The 7,833-nt window shown below is 39.8% G+C and overlaps 1 protein-coding gene across 1 annotated transcript in view; it reads right to left on the bottom strand.

Moving 5' to 3' along the window:
- The window catches only part of MAN1C1 (mannosidase alpha class 1C member 1), an 82,377-nt gene extending 74,550 nt beyond the window's left edge, over window positions 1–7,827 (bottom strand). Inside the window, exon 1 of the mRNA XM_024203690.3 lies at window positions 7,782–7,827. The gene's annotated coding sequence lies outside the window, so the exon portion shown is untranslated. The remainder of the gene's footprint in view (window positions 1–7,781) is intronic.
- Between the last annotated feature and the right edge of the window lie 6 nt (window positions 7,828–7,833).

Consider the following 7,833-nt stretch of genomic DNA (forward strand, 5'->3'; position numbering starts at 1 on the left):
TTTAGTGGGACTTCTGTTTGCTTTTCTTTTTAATCCCCTTTAGTCCTCTCCACTGACTCAAGTACACAGCTTGGTTACATGCAAGGGACTCCTTGTTTCAGCTTTCAAGATAAATGTATGCAGAGGGAAAGCAGTAAAGTAGTTTTTTGGTTTAGAACAGTCTCTAAAAATAATTTGCACTTATAAAGCTCCCCAAGGAACTCAAAGTGCTTTGAAAGCATTAGTTATGCCTCACACTAGCTAAATTAGGTAAGTACAGTAATACCCATTTCATAGACGGACATACTAAGCTAGAGAAGTTAAGAGTAAAATATTATATTTTTAAAGATTTGATTCTTTATGCAGCTAATGCCACAGGTTGTTCAGGTTAACACTGAAATATTATTTTTTTTAAAACTACTTTTCACCACTTCTGCTGTTTACTTTTGCCATGTCTTTCAGGGTGGACAATGAAGATGAAGTAGTCCATTTCACTCCTATTTTTAGTAAATTTCACCTTTTGACTCTGTTATATTAGAACAATATTTGCATTGTTTGGGTTAAAAACTACAAGGGAAATGTTTTGGTAGTGTTTACATTAGACATTTACAAATAGAAATATCTATCATAACAGGTTATGTAAAAGTTTATTAAAAGCTTATTTTTACAAAAAAAAATCTAAATTTGAGGCCATATTTAATCCAATAATGTCCTTTTATTACTTGCCTAAGCCCACAAAGTGAATCTGTAGCTACAAATGGAACCCAGAGCCCAGTGTTCTGTTGTCCTTAATAGGACATGATGTGTGTCTCTAATAAATATGTGAAGGTCTAATAATTAATATTATCCAGTTCTCCTCTGTTCCCACTGTGCCTCCTTCCCTGAGTTTGTGTTAGGTCCATCATGCACAATATACCCATTATGTACAGATCAATGATACAACATGCCATGACAACTCCTTTGGTGCCCTTCCAAAATATTGTATCATACAATAAACTATAGCTATAAACTATATAAGCTAAGGCAACAATTATGGGTGCATGTCAAATCCACACACAAAAAAGTCTTCTACAATTCTAAGGTACTTGTTGGGTCTATATAGTCATAGCTTTTTAAGTTTAAAAATACGTTAAAATTCAAAATACAAGATTTCCCTTCTCCCTACAGTAAAATAGTGAATAGTTCACATTGTTTAGACAACTGCATGTAAATGTTAGGTTTAGAAGCAAAAGCGCAGACCCGTCTAAGATTATAAAACATATTTTCTTCCCATCCTTCATTCCTTTAAACTTAAGAACAAGTAATTTTAAGGATTAGATACATATTTAAAATGTAAAGAGTAAGAAAAGTGTTTCCTGTGAACTCTTGCAAAGAAGCAAAATGAAAGAACAAACGGAAATAATCCTCCCAGTAAGGGAGCAGATTTAATTGTTGATTACAAAATTAATCAAGAACCTATAAATATTTTGCACAGGGAATGAGTCAAGTTGGATAAGATCCCATGTTTTAGCAAATATTTGTGACATGCAATTATTGAGAAGATTTAAGTGATTAAATATATGGTAAAGTGTTACAGATGAGGTGAAGCCATTATCTAACTATACTGCTCCATCCTTCTTGTCTTTGTATTTGAGGCAACCCAATGAGTTTCCATGCGTTTACTGAACTAATTCAGCAATATGTAGGGCCTTGTGCATAACAGACTTGTGTGCCTCCTGGAAACCTGTTTAACCACGTCCAGAGCTTGTGTTCAGTCATTATCTGTAATCTGTCTGGAGAGGTCCACGCTCTAGCAATTTTGATTGTGTACAAACAGGGCACTGTCTTTAAGCAGCAGTTTACAAATCAGCTTTATATCAAATTTAGTTGTTTTGTAAAAAGAGCTCTCGGTGTTTGATTTTGTAGCCAAGAGCAGACATTTACTGACCACTATAATCCCCCGAAATGCTGAAATAACCTTAACTGTAGCAACAGTAGTGAGTACTCCTATACCATTAGGATCTTGAAGTATACTGTACTGTAGCATGGGTTACAGAGGTAAAAATATTTTCTGTATTCATACATCACATCAATAGGACAAATATTGTTAGTCAATTAACCATACACACCAATGGTGCAAATATATGTTTAACCATATACCATTTGTGCTGAATGAGGAATTCACAGTCTCATCATACACAGGTTAGGTCTAAATTTTGTTTGCACGAATCCACCAGAGACTAGTGAAGCACAAAATATATTGTACGCATCATTTGGGAAATTTTTAGTATAGTGCCTTTTCAAAGGTTCAGTAAATAAGGCATGAGAAAAGAGAACGCAATATAAAGGAAAATTTCAGCAGCCCTTGACCCAGCTAGAATTCCAAAATACAGCAGGACCCACTCATAGCAAAGCTAGTTTTCCTCTACAGCTGAATTTATGATTTGATCACAATATACTGAAACAGTCTGGAATCTTCATTCTATTTCACTATAAAGAGTTTTACAATAGCAGTTTTCTCTTTAATCAATTTCCAGTGTACCTCTCTTACAAGGTACTTGACTAATGTTTGACCACCACAAAGGACTAAATTATCTGAGTTCTAGCTAGACAGATGGGTTCAGAAAAGTGCATTTCCATCTGGAGTTGCTATTGGCACTATGAAAGCACTAGAACGGACAGTATGTGGCATTTACTTTTAGGGCTGCCCTCAGAATTAGGAAGAAGTAATTGCACCACACAGAAGAATATGGAGAGAGAGAGGGGCTGAGACATTCAGGATTGGCAGAGGAATTGTCTCCAGAACTGATCATGGGATATGGAGCATTTCACTGTCAGGCCAGTTGTAAGCTAAAACCAACGAGGAGCTCTATGTTACTAAAGTTGGTGGTCTCAGTCCAGTTCTTAGTGGCTCAGTATACATCAAATACCATCATTACTATTACCGGCCTCACTGGTCATGTCTGCAGAGCCACCAAGGATTGAGTGAGCATGTGAACTGAACTCTCCTCTCCCACCAGGGGTCAGGGTTGAGGTACTTTTTCAGAAGGATGATACAGGGCACTTACTTAGCAGCTACCTGTAATGTACCCGTTGTATTTTATCCACAAATGGATTACTGGGTAGGATTTTCAAAAGCATCCAAGGGAATTAGGCACCCAACACCACTGACTTTCCATGGAAGTTGAGCACCTAATCTAATGTTTCTAATTCTTGTAAATTAGCTGCTAGAAGTAAACTGCCAAGATAGCTGTTTAAAAATGGATCTACCTTGGTAGTTGTCTGCTGTTCAGCCATATGTTATATCTGAAAATGATTACTACGACAACTGAAAATATAGAATTGTAGTGGTGTGACTTGGTGACAGCCTCATCGTTAGTCACAAAGATTAAAAAAATAATATTTTCAGTGACAGCAAGACTTTGTTTGGAGGAACAGGGGGAAACCATATGGATGGCCTCTTGAAAATAAGAACCTGGATAGCAGAAAACTGTCAAATTAAATACATATTTAGAACTGTGTTAAAAAGGACAAACTGAAGGCCAGGTGAGGTAAATGTGGGGGGGGGGGAGAAAGAGTAACTATGATGAGAAGAGCAACAATATAAAAACAAACTGAATATATATCAGAGAGGTACAGGATTAAGAGCAAGGAATTCCTGGGTTGTGACCCTAGCTCCGACACATTCCCTCTGCACGCCTTGAAAACTCAGGTACAAGGAGATTGTCAGGTTAAGAACACATTCTCTTATATTAGGTCAAGACACATTTCCTTACTTAAGTTATTATTAATGCCTTTGTTTATTAAACCTGAAGAAGCTGTAAGTCTCCTTTATTTATGCTGTTTGTTTACTGTTTGGATTTTTCACAGCTTTGAGAGAGAAAGCAGGCTAGTTAGTTTCACTTTTGTTTATGGCCAGTTTGTAGTCAGTTACTGGTACCTATTCTCAAGCACTAGCACATTGCTGGTTTGGTTGGGTTGAAGACACTTCAGGGTAAAGTTTTATCTTTTCCACTGTTCTCAGATCCCACCAAACTCCCCCTCAATTTAGACCTGCAGAGCCAATGCAGCAACAGGAGAGCAAGCTGTATTCTATTTTGCCTCATGCATCATCAGCAAAACTGTCAGCTAAGCTCAAATTGCAAAACATTTATGATGCAAGAAGCAGAAACCACACAGCTTGATTTTTCCAGATCCCAGGCTGAATTTTCAGGGATGGCAGCTGGGGAGTTAGGGGAGAGGGAGAATCATTCTGACTTGTAATTGAGGCAACTTGATCTGAAAATTGTTGAGAGAGAGAGAGAGAGAATAAATATGGAATCCCACAGTGTTGTTTTTACAGTCACTTTCTGACTATAACCACATTTTGACTTTGAACATTAATCAGTATTTGGCACATGTTAAAAATTAACTATTCCCTGAAACCATGCATGATTGATCAGTTATACAACTAATGTTTTTCAGAGCTCAGTTTAGGAGATGAATTATTCCAGGCCCTTTAGATTTCTTAACCTGTAGCACTGGGAATGCTATGATTTGGTTTTATCGCAATTTTCTCCAAAGGTCAGAACTCTTGTTGTACTCAACTGTCAAAAGTAACACACAGCAGTACATCCTAGGCAATTCTCCAGATGACACTGACCTTTTGCAGTAAAAAGCCTGTGCAATACAGGTGCTTTCTTTTTGAAGAAAGAGATGCTCACTGACTTTGGGATTAAAAAAAGAAATCAGAACCTTTGTAACACGCCCACTATGCTAAGGTTTACAGCTTGGCGTTAATTGGGAAAATATGCTAGCCAACTAAATTCATTGTAATACTGCAATTACTTCTAATTAGTAACACCAACAGCAGTCTACCTTGTATTCCAATTTGAGAGTCAAAACATTGGCAAATAAGATGCAGTATTTGAATCATGTGCACAGTGTAAGACAGTGAACTAGATTCACTGCTGGTGTGACTCCTGAATCTGCAAACAGCTTCAGTGCCCCTGCTGCTGCTCAGAGTTTTCCCAAACAGCAGCACAGTTAAAATGACACCAATCTGGGCAGTTTTACCCTGTGGACAGCAATAAATTTACAGTGGGAAGAGGCTGGGAAGACAAGAGTGGAACACACACACATACACAATCACCCTCGCAACAGCCAAGAAGCTGGGGACACACCCAACTGTCAAGAGGCTCTGAGGTGGGGTGAGGAAGGAGACAACTCTAACTGCTAGCAGCCAAAGTGGCCTGAAAGATGTGCAGATTTCAATGTAGCAGATCATGATACAAAAAGCTGACACAGAAGATGGAGTCCCTGAGCAGAGTTCCAGGAACAGAACCTGGTAGGCCTTTCACCCCTTCCTTCAGTGCTAGGAAAGGGAAGGTCCTGGATTTGACTGAGACATCATCTCTGGTCCTTGATGATGTCCCAATTCTCTGTCTCATCTGCCACGTGGCCTCCAGCTCACGTGTCCAAAATTTTTTTCAAGCCCTGTTCATACCCATCCTCTCTGTGTTTTGGAGAATGCACCTAGTGCACTGTAAGAAGAACCTAGGAAAAAAAGACTTGAACAACTAGAACAATCTGGAGCAGATTTTAGCAAATTGCGTAGCTTGAAATACTGGAAGAAAGAGAGGGGACTGGGACATCATCAAGGACCAGAGATGATGTCAGTCAAATCCAAGGCCCTTTAGCTAACATATACATCTGAATGTGCAGTAATTTGATTGTTCATCCCTGCAGAATGCCACCGCTATCACAACTCACCCATACCTCACATTTCCACGAAATGTACAAATGAAATGCATTTTGACAATCTAAATGCTGTGTCATGACTTTGCTGGTTTCCTCTTTACCACTTATTACCCTTTCTACTCTCCTTTTTATATATAATTTTTTATCTTCTCCCCTCTTCATTTCCTTCCTTGTGTCTGTTCTATTGAAAAAAAAAAAAAACCCTTTTCTTAACAAATCAGTGCAATATCCCCTTCCTGTTTTGTATAGTCACTTTTGTCTTCTAGCTCCATTCTTGGACAGAGGGGAAACCTAACTTTGCCATCGCGCACTAATTATGAATACATTCTAAGCTCTCAGGCCTGAATATGTTCAGGCTGCTAAATATTAATCCTGTATTAAAAATTAAACACAGATAAATGGTCTAGTGCCACATTTAATTATTTTAAAAACAACTGATGTTAGCTTTGCATGTGTGCATCATGTTGTCCTAGTGTACTTTGGCACGGGGAGCCCACAAGGTATCAAAATATACAAGAATCCTTACCTCAAAGTGTATGAGAGAGCAAGATGCTGGTATATTTTGATACCCTGCTGGCTAACAACAGTGCAGCAGACAGGCAGAGTGAAAGGATGGTTCAATCATGCCTGGGATCATAAAGAAACCTAGCACCCCTCGGTGTGTTGTGTCTGGCTGCCTGGCAGAGAAGTTGGAATTTTACCAGTACTGCAGCTTTTGTTTTGAGGACAGCACTCTCAGAACCAAAAGGAGAGCTTAAAAAAAAAAAGAATATTTTTAAAATGTAGGTTGCATCAAGGGCTTGTCAACCTTGATATTATCCCATTATCCTTTCATTTCCCTCTCTGTTCAACTTGGGGCTGTTTAAGTACATGATAAATGCCTACAGCTTTACTAAGGAACAAAACCAGGAAATTAATACTCTGCATCATTAAATATGTGTGTTTTATTTATTGGCATTTTTGATCTACTAAGATTTGCTTCAAGTTTATCAGTCACGGCAAAAGACAGGATATATACAATCTAATATTACATTGATTCTATAGTCCTTGGTTAACTAGGTCACAGATTACACTGCAGTGTTTGCAAGGCAGCCAGGCTGTATGCACAAACTGTAGGCATTAAGCCAAATTCTACCCCCAGTTACACCCGTGTAACCCCGCTGATATCACCAAGACTGTATGGGGCTAACTCAAGGCCAGAATTTGGTCCTTTGTTTCCAGGTAAAAAGTCCTGAATCCCTGCTTCCCTAAGCTAGATGCCAGAGTGATTTACGGATGCAGAGGACCTAGAAATCGGCGGGATAGAAAGACCTAGTAGGTCACATCCAGTCCATCCCGTAGGCTAGTGTAAATCTGATAATTATTTTCTAATGCTGTATCCACTCCACGCTTTAAATATCTTAAGTGACCAGGTTTCCACTATTTCCCGGGGGGGAGACTATTCCACAATGTTATAATACACCCCACGGTTAGGAAGTTTTTCCAAATAGCCAACCTGAAATTTCCCTTTGTATTATTTCATCTCATAGCTCCTAGTCACACCTATTCGGCTACCCGAACACATTTCCTCTGTTGAGTGTGTAGAAATGCAGAGATATGTGCCTTGTGTCACATTATAGGTAACACATGCCTTTGGGGGCATGGTAAAAAGACACCCCATTGAAAGGGGCATCATGAGTCTGCACTAATCTTAGAGATTGAGAGAGAAACACAGAGGTGGCAAGGATAGGGGTGGAAAAGCCAGGAGCCCTGGGTGATAAAGGGAGCATGCAGAGAGGCTAGGGACTAGAGTGCCGGATAACACAAACAATAACTGAGAAGAGACAGGGACGCTTGTAAAGGGCTGGTGGAATAATCGAGGAGAGACATGGAAGGGGTCAATGAGGGGACACGGGGGTGGAAGAGGACTACCTAGGGAAACGCAGCGTACCAGGGTAGGAGAAATGGGGGCTCACGGGAGGGATGAAGGAGAGCTGAGGAAGCCTGGAGGGATGAGGGAGTGACTGACTAGTGATGGAGAATGGCAGGAGGGGAAGGGAGCCGAACAAGCATGAAGAGATGAGGAGCAGACGCGGAGCCTTTACCTCTTTGATCTTCAGCCTGCGGGCGCGGGTCTCGGGCTCCTCGCCGCCGCGT

This window comes from Terrapene carolina, unplaced genomic scaffold (genome assembly GCF_002925995.2).
Source record: "Terrapene carolina triunguis isolate 2854851 unplaced genomic scaffold, T_m_triunguis-2.0 Scaffold236, whole genome shotgun sequence".
NCBI lineage: Eukaryota > Metazoa > Chordata > Testudines > Emydidae > Terrapene > Terrapene triunguis.